We start from the raw sequence: 13,548 nt of genomic DNA, 5'->3' as shown, positions 1-13,548 counted from the left end.
AGTCTTTGTAAATAGGGAAGGGTGGAGGGGGTGAAGGGAGGGCTAGGAATGGGGAAAAAATAAGAACCAAGATGCATTATGTAAAGGTACAATTCCCAATGAGAAATGTAATTGTGTTGTATACCTACAATGTACCAAAAAAAGAATTTAATAAAGTGCAAAAAAATTGATAAATGAGATTCCATCAAAATTTAGAACTTTAAATGACATCATTAAAATGAAAAGTAGTCCTTAAACAGACCATATTTACAATACATATAACCTATGACCAGAATATATAAAGAACTCTTACAGCTCATTAATAGACAACCCAATTAAAAAGTAGACACAAGAAGATGATAAATAGCCAGTACAGCACAAGGAAAGGTGTGCAACACTAGAATCAGAAAAATACTAATCAGTACAATAACAAGATTGAGTTATACACGCATTAGGGAGATGAAGTTAAAAGTTTTTAAAAAGTCTTGTCATGACTTTTTCTTTTTGTTGGATTCTACCCCTTTGCATTTAATTTGTCATGCCCAATGAATTCATTCTGCTTGGCTTCCTGGGGTTGTGATCCTCATTGTCTTTTCCAAGGATATTGTTTAAAATTTTTGGAGTGCTGGTTTGGTATTCATGAAGTTCCTGAGGTGCTCTTTATCATGAAAGTACCTTATTTCTGAGTTGGAGGCTGTTTTCCTTTAGGGCTTGAAATACATCAATCCAAGTTCTTCTTGCCTTGAAGGTTTGTGTTGAGAAGTCTGCTGTGATTCTGATGGGCTTTCCTTTGTATGTGATTTGTTTTTTTTTCTCTCACTGTTTGTAAAATTTTGTTCTTCTGTTGGGTTTCTGGAATCCTAACAATTATATGCCTATGTGTAGATTTTCTTTGATCAAGGCTAGTTGGAGTTGTATATGCCTCACTTATCTGTATGTCAGGTCTTTTCCCCTGACTGGGAAGTTTCCTGCCATCCCTTCTGTGAATAGTTTTTTTATGTCATCTGCACTCTCTCCTGTTTCTTCATTGACTCCAATCAGTCTTACGTTATTCTTCTTTGCATCATCTAGCAGATGCTGGATTGATTTCTTCTGTTCCCTTACAATTTTAAAGCAATTTTTCTTTTCCTGGTCACTAATTGCCATCTTATCTTCTATATCTGAAATTCTGTCCTCACATTGGTTCATTCTGCTGCATAGACTTTCAATGGAGTTTTTAATCTCCTGGAAATGTTTGTATCTGTTTTATGATTCCATTTGTTTCCTATGTTGGGATTCCATCATGTTTCTCAGCTCCTCTATTTTTTTATCTGTGTCCTCTCTAGATTTATTAATCATGTCTTCCACTGTGGGCTCAAGCTCTGCCGTTATCTGAAAAGTTATTTCTGATTTCATTTTTTCCAGATCCTCTTTTGTTGCCAGTTCAGGGAATCCAGGTGGTTGAGTATCAGATTGTTTCATCTCGTTTCCTTTTGGGGTTGCTGTAGGTGATCTGGAAGTCTGTTTTTTAGGCTTGTTTACGTGTTTTCTCATTTCCACTGGGGCAGGGTGGGGGGCCACTGCTGGTGCCTGCGTGGCTCACCTCCTCTGCCCTGGGAGCAGTAGAATGGTGGCCAGGGACCCTCCTCCTGGGTGCTGGTATTGGCTCACCTCCTCTGCCCTGGGAGTGGTAGAATGGTAGCCAGGGACCCTCCTCCTGGGTGCTGGGATTGGCTCACCTCCTCTGCCTTGGGAGTGGTGGAATGGTGGCCGGGGCCCCTCCTCCTATCATTTTATTAATACAGCCCAGCTACACTAGAGCATGATTTCCAAATAGCAGTGAGAAATTTATCATACATACTAAAGAATGCTGGGCAGCTCATTAGTAAATGAGGAAACACACACTATTACCTATTCAGTATAATTCAAAGTATATCCCAAATGGCAGTCAAGTCAAAACTATGACCCCTGCCAGTCTGCAGCAGTACTGAAATTCCCATTAGATAAATTCCTTGAGTTAAGGCAGTGGATCTTCAGAAATCATGTTGAAATGTGGGTATGTTCTTCAACAAGTTAACACAATCACCCATTAATACCCATTAGCAGAGTCTAAACTCAGTAGAAATGAACTTTGCAGTATCTTAGACATTAGGCAATGAAGTGAAGCACTGTGACAGTCTTTTCTGAGCCCCTGAAGTGGATCCATATTTATAACTCTACTAACACTGAAAGTCCAAGAATATTGAAAGATACCATGAGGACTCTTCTCCATTCTCATCTCAAATCCAAGTCTGGGTGCTTAGAATTCTTCTCTCCCTAATGAATCCCCTGAATGAGGTGCTTTGACCCCAAATAGCGTCTGATCATCTTGGCAATGTAAATATTCCTAAAAGTATAAAAGGATTCCTGAAAGGATGCCACATTCATCTGCAGTCCCAGAGGAGTGGTTCCCAACTGGGGTGCAGTGGAATTTCTGCAAATTTCATGTGCCTGTCGGCCTACCATCCACCCACCTTACACTGGTAGAAGATCATTTTCCTTTCTGCAGAAAGAGATAAGATTTAAACAGGGCCAGGGTTTAGCTCAGTGGTTCTGCCACCTGCCTCACAAGTGCGAGGACCCTGAGTTTAATCCCCAGTACCAGAAAAAAAAAAGATTGAGAAAAACAATGAGATTTCTAAACAAGAGGAAGGATGCACCCTTCCCTGAAGGAATATCAGGGAGGAGACTTAGAGATGAACTTTATCTACTTTACAACAGAGCTTAATGCCACAGCTGGTGAACCTAAGTGCCAAGGGGGCCAGGGATTTAGCTCCGTGTTGCTGCAGCTGCCTCAAAATGCAAGATCCTGACTCTGATCCCCAGTACCCCCCTCAAAAAAAGTAAGTGTCATGGTCATTTTTTCTTTCTGCTTTTCTCTTTAAACATTGTCCTGTAGTTCTCATTTAAAGTACATTTAAGACAGGCAGGTCTGCAGACGCCCTACCAAGGTCACGAGTCACACAGAACATGCCGAATCAGCCCACTGCAGACAGTCAGGTCTGCAGACACCCTATCGAGGTCATCAGCCACATGGAACACGCTGAATCAGCCCTCACCCCGGCAGCAATCCACTGGATACCCCCCACTGCTCCTCTGGCCTCTTCTCTGTACAGCCACCTGGTTCCACACTACAAAGACACAGAGGACACTGGACCACCAGACCACTGTACTGGGTAAGTTGGAATCATCTTCACCACCCATCAGGACCAGGTCTATCTTCAGGGGAAGGGCAGCTGGAACCTGCAATACAACTCTGCAGAGTTCAACCCTACAGGACAGGGAGCTCAACTTGGGACTTGCAGCCAGAAATCTGCCTGAATCTCATGCGTCTGTGACTAGCTTCCTGACACTCATTGACTTATATCTGCACACTGCTACCCACATTGTCTATTGTGACAGCAGAGACATACCTTGAAAGAGGCCCTTCATCTTTATTGTTTTTTTTATTCCCAAAATTAGTATTATTCGGTTTTTTTCTGTTTTCTTTTCTTTTGCTCCTCTTATCTTTAAATTTTTTTCCTACTCTTTGCAAATATTTGTTTTTCTCTCCTTTTTTTCTTTTCTTTTCTTCTTTCTTTTCTCTTTCCTTTCTCTCTCTCTTACACTCACTCTCTTTCTCTCACATTGTTCATCTTCCCTTTTTGTCCCTGTTTTGGTCCTCATTCAGAGTTTTCTTTATTTTACTATTAGTCTCTTTTTCCTTCTCACCTGTGTCCTCTGGCCACACTGCTACCCTTCCCCTATCCTTCTTTCCATCTGTCCCTCCCTCCCCAACCCTTTCTAATTCCCCATCAAAAAGGGTAAAGTTGCTATATTGAAGAGTTTATTCACTATATGTTGGGTTGGTCCTTGATCTTGATTTAATTCACACACCTAAAGGTGATAGATTAAGAACTACCACAAAATGTCATTTTCAAAGATGTACTTGATGCAATGGTGTTGCTGATTGTATCACTTGGGCTAAGGTGTTGTTATTGATCTAGTCAATGAACCTTCCTAGTATAAGGAAAATGAGATAGCCTTAGAGTCATTAGAGACTCAAAACTTAAAGACCAGCTATATCTGGAAGACACCTCTGAGAAGCAATCATTCCACAAAGGTTCTAACTACAAGCAACAAAGATACCTACAATAAGCAATTTCAAACTATCAACCCAGGAGATAAATCAAGGACAGTACCAAAAACAAAAATGAGAAGACATTTAAGCAAGGCACAAACTCAGACTTCCACCCCACCAAGGGTAAATCCTGGGGGAAATGAGATGGAAAAGTCCCATAACCAACCACCTGGATACCCTGAAGTGATAGCACAGGAAGTAGCAAAACAGATGAATGAGGCTCTAGAAAAATTCAAAGCAGAAATAATCTCCCAGATATCCACAGAGATGGTGAGCAGAGTGAAAGACATGATTAGAGGATCTAGAACAGAAACAGATAAAAAAAATAGATGAGCTCAGAAACATGCTGGAAGCCATGAATACCCAGCATAAGAAAGAAATGGAAACCATGATCACCCAACATAAGAAAGAAATAGAATCCATGAAACAGATTCAAACAGATATTCAGGAGATCAAAAACTCCATTGAAAGTATTCACAGCAGATTAAGGGAATCTGAAGATAGAATATCAGATATAGAAGACAGAATCACGGTTAGAGACCATGAAAATAGAGATTTCTTAAAAATAGTATGGGACCAAGAGAAATCAATCCAACAACTGCTAGACGATGCAAAGAAGAATAACATAAGACTGATAGGAGTCCATGAAAAAACAGGAGAAAGCACAATTGATATAAAAAAACTGTTCATAGAAGTAATAGTGGAAAACTTCCGAGACAGAGGTAGAGAATTGGACATACAGATAAGTGAGGCATATAGAACTCTAACTAGCCATGATCAAAAAAAATCTACATCTAGACATGTAATAGTCAAGATCCCAGAAATCCAACAGAAAAACAAAATCCTATAGGCAGTTAGAGAAAAGAAACAAATCACCTACAAAGGAAAGCCCATCAGAATCACAGCAGACTTCTCAGCACAAACCCTCAAATCAAGGAGAGCCTGGAGTGAAGTATTTCAAGCCCTAAAAGAAAATAACTTCCAACATAGATTGTTGTATCCTGCAAAATTATCTTTCAAAATCAATGGGGAAATTAGATACTTCCACCACAAAGAACACCTGAGAAATTTTGTGAACATCAAATCAGCACTACAAGCAATTCTAAACAATATCTTAGAAAAAAGCAATGAAGGCCACAACTCCATGAGGCCCAACAGAGGGAAGCCACCAGGCAAGGTAAGACCCTAAAGGGAAAGGGGGAAAAAATAAGAAATAAAAGAGCCAACAAAAGTAAAACATCATGACAAGGATAAATCAATATCTATCAATTATAACCCTCAATGTTAATGGCCTCAATTCACCAATCAAAAGAAATAGACTGGCAGAATGGATTAAAAAGGAAAATGCAACAATATGCTATATACAAGAAACACACCTAACTCAAAAAGAAACTCATAGACTGAAAGCAAAAGGATGGAAAACAGTTCTCCACACCACAGGAACCCAGAAGAAAGCAGGGGTAGCAATCTGATTTGCAGACAAAGTAGATTTCACACCAAAACTAATTAAGAGACACAAAGATGGTCACTACATCCTTGTGAAAGGAACAATCCAAGAGGAAGAGATGACAATCCTAAATATATATGCACCAAATACGAATGCCAACTATACAAAACAAATACTAATAGACATGAAAAACCAAATAAACATTAACACAATTGTAGTGGGGGATCTCAATACCCCACTATCACAAATAGATAGATCATCTAGACCAAAAGTTAACAAGGAAATTCTAGAACTGAACCAAGCTCTTGAACAAATGGACTTAATAGATGTTTACAGAGTGTTTCACCCTACAAAATCGGAATACACATTCTTTTAGGCTGCACACAGGTCATTCTCCAGAATAGACCACATGCTAGCTCATAGGACATGTCTAAGTAAATGTAAAAGAATAGAAGTTACCCCCTGTATATTATCAGACCATAGTGCAATAAAATTGGAGATCAATAACATAAGAAACCGCAAAACCCCATCAAACACATGGAAACTGACTAACACCCTCTTGATCAACCAATGGGTCACAGAAGTAATTAAAGAAGAAATTAAATAGTTTCTACAAGTAAATGAGAATGCCAATACAACATACAGGAATCTATGGGACACAATGAAAGCAGTTCTACATGGGAAATTCATAGCAGTGACTGTCTATATTAGGAAAACAGAGAAAACTCAGAAAAATAACCTAATGCAAAACCTCAAGCTCCTAGAAAAAGAAGAGCATAATAAATCCAAAGCTCATACAAGAGAGGAAATTATAAAGGTCAGGGCAGAAATCAATGCAATGGAGACTAAAAGAACAATACAAAAAAATCAATGAATCAAAAAGTTGGTTTTTTGAAAGAATAAATGAAATCGATAAACCTTTAGCCAACCTTATCAAAAAAAAGGAAAGAAAAGCTCCCCTGCTGCCATCCCAGGCTCCTATGGCCAAGAAGGTGAGCTGGTCCCAGCACCTGGAAGGAAGCTCCCCGCCTCCATCCCAGGATCCTAGGGCAGTGAAACTCAGCTGGTCCTAGCACCCAGAAGGAAGCTCCCCAGATGCCATCACAAGCTCCTAGGACAGAGAAGCTGATCCTGTTCCAGCACCCAGAAGGAAGCTCCCCCACTGCCATCCCAAGCTCCTAGGGCAGACAAGGTGAGCAGCGTGGGTGCCAGAAGCACGCCCCCCCCCACCGTGGAAATGAGAAGACACATAAACAAGTCTCAAAAACAGACTTCCAGGTCACCTACAGCAACCCCAAAGGCAAACGAGATGGAACACTCTGATACTCAACCACCTGGACTCTGAACTGGCAACAAAAGAGGATCTGGGGAAAATGAAATCAGAAATAATTACTTAGATAACAACAAAGATTTTGCTCATGGTGCAAGACATGATTAATAAATCTAGAGAGGACACAGATAAAAAAATAGAGGATCTGAGGAACATGATGGAATGCCAACATAGGAAACAAATGGAATCCATAAAACAGATACAAACGTATTTCCAAGAGATTAAAAACTCCATCGAAAGTCTGTGCAGCAGCATGAACCAATGTGAGGATAAAATTTCACATATAGAAGATAAGATTGCAATTAGTGAAGAGGAAAAGAAAAATTGCTTTAAAATTTTAAGGGAACATGAGAAATCAATCCAACAGCTGCTAGACAATGCAAAGAAGAATAACATAAGACTGATTGGAGTCAATGAAGAAAGGAGAGTGCACATGACATAAAAAACTGTTCACAGAAGTGATGGCAGAAAACTTCCCAAGGAGGGGAAAAGAACTTGACATACAGATAAGTGAGGAATATAGGACTCCAGCTAGCCTTAATCAAAAAAAAAATCTACACATAGGCATATAATAGTTAGGATTCCAGAAATCCAACAGAAGAATAAAATTCTACAAGCAGTGAGAGAAAAGAAACAAATTACATACAAAGGAAAGCCCATCAGAATCACAGCCGACCTCTCAATGGAACCCTCAAGGCAAGAAGAGCTTGGAGTGATGTATTTCAAGCCCTAAAGGAAAACAGCCTCCAACCCAGATTGATGTACCCTGCAAAACTATCTTTCAAAATTGATGGAGAAATAAGATACTTTCATGATAAAGAGCACCTCAGGAACTTCATGAATATCAAACCGGCACTCCAAAAAATTTTAGAAAATACCCTAGGAAAAGACAATGAGGATCACAACCCCAGGAAACCCAGCAGAATGAATCCATTGGACGTGACAAATTAAACACAAAGAGGGAGAATCCAACAAAAAGAAAAAGTCATGACAAGGCTTTTAAAACTTTTGACTTCATCTCCCTAATGAATGTATAATTCAATCTTATTATTATACTGATTAGTATTTTTCTGATTCTAGAATTGCACACCATTCCTTGTGCTGTACTGGCTATTTATCATCTTCTTATGTCTACATTTTAATTGGGTTGTCTATTAACGAGCTCTAAGAATTCTTTATATATTCTGCTCATAGGTTATATGCATTGGAAATATGGTCTGTTTAAGGACTACTTTTCATTTTAATGATGTCATTTGAAGTTCTAAATTTTGATGGAATCTCATTTATCAATTTTTTTTTATTCATCATGCTTTTTCTATCCTAGGTAGTTCTTGCCTACTCTGAATTCATAAATATTTTCCCTTATACTTTCTTCTTAAAGTTTTATACTTTTAAGCTTTCTTATTTAGTTTCATAGATCCCTTCAAGTTATTTTCATGTATGGAAAAAAAGGGTTGAGGTTAATTTTTTATATACAGATACCAGGTGTTCTAGTGCCATTTGCTGAAGACATTATCTCTTTCTCGGCTCTTGAATCGAGTTTATATTCTATAAAATGCTAATGTAAAATAATCTTGCAAGACTCAGTGGACCATATATGTGTGGTTCTATTTCTATATCCTCTGTTTTATTCAAATGATCTGTATGTCTTTCTCTACATCAACACTGCCTTGATTACTGTAGCTTTAGAAAAAGTCTTAAAATTGGGTGCTAAACGTCTTCCAACACTGTTGTTGTTTTTGTTTTTGGCTTTTCTGGGTCCTTTGTACTCCTATATAACTTTTAAATTTGAATATCCAGTTCGTCATTTACAGCAAGTATACACAGACCTGAATTTTTATATATAACTTGTGTTTTCTAATCCTGCTAAATTCAAATACAAGTTCTAGGGGCTCCTAGAGATTTCTTAGTGTTTTCTCTGTACATGATCATTTCATCTACATATAAAGATTTTGCTTCTGCCGTGCCAATCCTATCCTAGTTGTGTCATTTTATTGCCAGACTATTTTGGTTTAGACCTATGTTTCAAAGTCTAATGGACAGATGAAGAGTAGGCATATATGCCCTTGTTCCCCACTCTCAGGAGAAAGCATTGTATCATCTCCATTCATAGAAGAAGTTTTTGTTGGAAGTATGGAGTACATGTCTTTGATCTGTTGAGAAGTTTCTGTTCTACTTCTAGTCTTCTGATAGATTTTACCATGAACAGCTGTGGAATTTAGTCCAATACTCTTTCTCCAACTAGTGACAGGATCATATGGCTTTCTCCTTTCCTCGGTTAAAATGATTGCTTTGGGGGTGGATCTTCCAATGCTGAACCAACACTGCCATTCCTATAATAAAACCACTTTCTACATACTGCCAGATCTGACTTCTAATAGTTTGTTTTGTTAAACAAATTTCTATCTATGTTCATAATTTTTTCTTCTATTATCTTTATCCAGTTTTAGTATTAGCACAATGTTGATTTCCTAAAATGAGGGGAGAAGTGTTCCTTCTTTTTTCTGCTTTAAATGTTTGATATAATTTATCAGTTAAAATGTTTATGAGCCTGTTGTTGTCATATAGGTAGGTTTTCAAGCTAGGAATATAGTTTTGTTAAAAGGTGCTATTCAAATTCTATATTTCCTCCAGAGGTAGTTTCATTAATTTGTCTTCTAAGTTACTTCTTAGAAGTTGTCAAATTTAGTTCAAAAAAGATTTTTGTAATATGCTTTCTATATCCTTTTAAATTCTGTAAAATCTGTGGTAATGTCTCCTAGATCTTAATATTGTAATTTAAAAATGTATAATTGATATTGTGTAATAGGAAGAAAAGGTCTATAAGAGTAGGGGAATTGGGAGGGGTAGGGGAAGGGAAAAAAGGGAAAGGAAAAAATATGAGAAGAGGAAAAAAATGGAAACAAGGTCTTTGCAAATAGGGAAGGGTGGAGGGGGGTGAAGGGAGGGCAAGGGAAGGGAAAAAAAAAAAGAACCAAGAGACTCACGTAATGGTACAAGATCCCAATGATAAATGTAACTGTATTTTATACCTAAAATGTACCAATAAAGTTAATGGGGAAAAAAATGAAAATAAAAGCTTATCATCATACATTCAAAAAAAAAAAAGGAAAGAGAAGGCACAAATCCATGCAATTAAGAAGGAAAAAGGTGAAGTCACAACAGATCCAACAGAAATCCAGAGGATCATTAATACCTACTTCGAGAACCTCTACTCCAATAAAATGGAAAACACAGAAGAAATGGGGAGATTCCTAGGTACATATGAATTGACAAAGTTAAATGAAGATATAGAAATTCTAAACACCCCAATTACAATGAGTGAAATTGAAAATGTAATAAAATATTTACCAACAAAGAAAAGCTCAGGTCCGGATGGCTTCACTGCTGAATTTTACAAGACATTTAAAGAAGAACTAACACCATTACTCTTTAAACTCATCAAGGAAATTGAAAGGGAAGCAATACTTCCAAATTCATTCCTGGAAGCAAGTGTTACTTTGATTCCAAAACCAGGGATGACCCAACCCAAAAAGAGAACTACAGGCCAACCTCCCTAATGAACATAGATGCAAAAATCCTCAACAAGATACTGGCAAACAGAATACAGAGGGTCAGCAAGAAGATCATACACCCTGACCAAGTTGGATTTATCCCAGGGATGCAAGGATGGTTCAACATACATAAATCAATAAATATAATACACCATATTGACAGAGTCAAGGACAAAAACCATATGGTCATCTCAATAGATGCAGAAAAAGCATTCGACAAAATCCAGCACACATTCATGATAAAAACCCTACAGAAAATTGGAATAGAAGGTCTTTATCTTAACCTGATTAAGGCTATCTATGAAAAGCCAACAGCCAACATCATACTAAATGGTCACAAACTAAAAACTTTCATGCTAAAATCAGGAACAAGACAAGGATGCCCACTATCACCACTCCTGTTCAATATAGTTCTGGAAACATTAGCCACAGCAATTAGAAAAGAGAAAGAAATAAAAGGAATAAAGATAGGAAAAGAAGAAGTTAAACTGTCATTATTTGCTGATGATATGATACTTTACATAGAAGACCCAAAAAACTCTGCCAGAAGACTTCTAGACTTAATTAACAGATTCAGTAGAGTAGCTGGATACAAGGTCAACACTCAAAAAACAATAGCCTTCTTGTACACAAATAACAGACTCACTGAGAGAGAAATTAGGGAAACAATTCCTTTTACAATAGCATCCAAAAAATGAAATATCTAGGAATCAGTCTAACAAAGGAGCAAAAGACTTCTACACTGAAAATTACAGCACTCTGAGAAAAGAGATTGAGGAGGATATAAGAAAATGGACAGACATCCCTTGCTCCTGGGTAGGAAGAACCAATATAGTGAAAATGGCCATACTTCCAAAACTACTATATAGATTCAATCCAATGCCAATTGAAATTCCAACAATATACTTCACAGAACTAGAGAAAACAATCCAAAAATTCATTTGGAACCATAAGAGACCTAGAATAGCTAAAGCAATTCTAAGCAACAGAGACATGGCTGGGGGTATCACAATTCCCAACTTGAAACTATACTACAAAGCTACTGTGATAAAATCAGCATGGTACTGGCAAACGAACAGACCTGAGGTCAGTGGAATAGATTAGAAGATACAGAAACAACTCCAGACATGCTCAGCCACCTCATCTTCGACAAAGGAGCCAATCACCCTAATTGGAGGAAAGATAGCCTATTTAATAAATGGTGTTGGAAAAACTGGATTTCAACCTGCCAAAGATTAAAACTAGACCCATGCCTATCACCATGCACTAAACTAAGATTGAAGTGGATTAAATATATAAATATTAAGACAGAAACACGAAACTTGCTGGAAGATAAGTTAGGTAGAACTCTTGAAGACATTGGCATAGGAAAAGACCTCATGAACAAAACCTCAGTAGCATGGGAACTAGCAGAAAGAATCAACAACTGGGATCTCATCTTATTAAAAAGCTTCTGCACTGCAAAAGAAACCACCAACAGAGCTAACAGACAACCTACAATATGGGAAAAAAATTTTATGAGCTATACCTCAGACAAAGGACTACTATTGAGAATATATAAAGAATTGAAAAAAATCAGATCCCCCAAATTCAAAGACCCAATTCAAAAATGGGCATCTGAAATGAACAGACATTTCTCAGACAAAAAAGTAAAAGCAGCAAACAAATACATGAAAAAATGTTCAACATCACTCTTCATTCGAGAGATGCAGATGCAAACAACCCTGAGATTCCACCCCACCCCAGAAAGAATGGCTGCTATCAAGAAATCAACAAATAAGAAATGCTGGCGGGACTGTGGGGAGAAAGGAACCCTTCTCCATTGTTGGTGGGAGTGCAGACTGGTGCAGCCACTGTGGAAGTCAGTATGGAGATACCTCAAAGAACTAGGACTAGAGGTCCCATTTAACCCAGCTATTCCCCTGCTGGGTATCTTCCCCAAAGAATTAAAAGAATCATACCACAGTGATATATGTGCAACCATGTTTATAGCAGCACAGTTTGTAATAGCTAAAGCTTGGAAGCAGCCCAAGTGCCCATAAACTGGAAACTGGATAAAGAAAATGTGTTTTTTTAATAAAATGGAGTACTACTCAGCCATAAAGAACGAAAAACTAGAGTCATTTATAGCTAAATGGATGCATATGGAGGCCATACTCTTAAGTGAAATAAATAGGACACATGTGTAAATACCAAATAGTTTCTCTAGTGTGAGAAACTGATAGTGTAAACAAGAGTTAAAATGATTAAAATGAAGAATTGATAATTTGAAATTGGAAAAAAGGTCCAAAGATGAAGGAGTGAAGGGAGGGGAAGGGGAAAGGAAAAGAGGGAAAGGAAAAACTATGAGAAAAGAAAAAAATGGAAATGAAATCTATGTAAATAGGGAAGGATGGGGGGGTGAACGGTGCACAGGTAATGGGGAAAAAAATAAGAACCAAGATATATCATGTACAGGTACAAACACCCAATGATAGATGTAAATGAATTGTATACCTAAAATGTACCAATAAAATGTACCAATAAAATTAATTTAAAAATTAAAAAAATTAAAAAAATAAAGTACATTTAATTCCTTTAAAAGTGTAGGACCGTCTCCTTACCTACCCAATAACCAATGGCACTTTTGATTTCTTATGCAGATGATATACTGAAAGGAGTTTTTTTCCCTCTGAAGAGCTCTTTATATTCTTTGAGGAAACATGTGTATGTGTTAATACTAAGGTTCATTTAGTGAAATATGCAGACTTGATAGTCTTTTTGGTTCCCTAGGAGTTATATTGTATATTCCAATATTGTGATTGAGGCTCTGAGCATCTGACTCAGCACAACTTCTGAATGCACTTGGCAGAACAGCCAAAGCCATGAACATTCATTCATCTATCAACAAGAGTAGCACCGTGTGCCATGTGCAGTCCAGTGCATAATCCATTTGCCTGCACTTGCTTGATGGGAGGAAATTGCATTTCCTTGCATTGGAAAGCCAAACTGTCAACAAAAATGTGACATATATGCAATTTAAAGTTTTATCACTTTAAAAAGTAAAAAGAAACTAGTGAAATTAATGTTAATATTTTTACATAATATTATATATCCAAAA

The 13,548-nt window shown here is 37.6% G+C and overlaps 1 protein-coding gene across 5 annotated transcripts in view; it reads right to left on the bottom strand.

The window, feature by feature from the left end:
- Pds5b (PDS5 cohesin associated factor B) overlaps window positions 1-13,548 on the bottom strand; it is a 283,823-nt gene that overhangs the window by 216,268 nt on the left and 54,007 nt on the right. The window lies entirely within an intron of this gene.

This window comes from Heterocephalus glaber, unplaced genomic scaffold (genome assembly GCF_053883595.1).
Source record: "Heterocephalus glaber isolate CG9 unplaced genomic scaffold, H.glaber_assembly_v1.0 deba00001720, whole genome shotgun sequence".
Taxonomy (NCBI): Eukaryota; Metazoa; Chordata; class Mammalia; order Rodentia; family Bathyergidae; genus Heterocephalus; species Heterocephalus glaber.
Note: the sequence above shows the minus strand (reverse complement) of the source record. Positions and strands in the feature narration are given on the sequence as shown.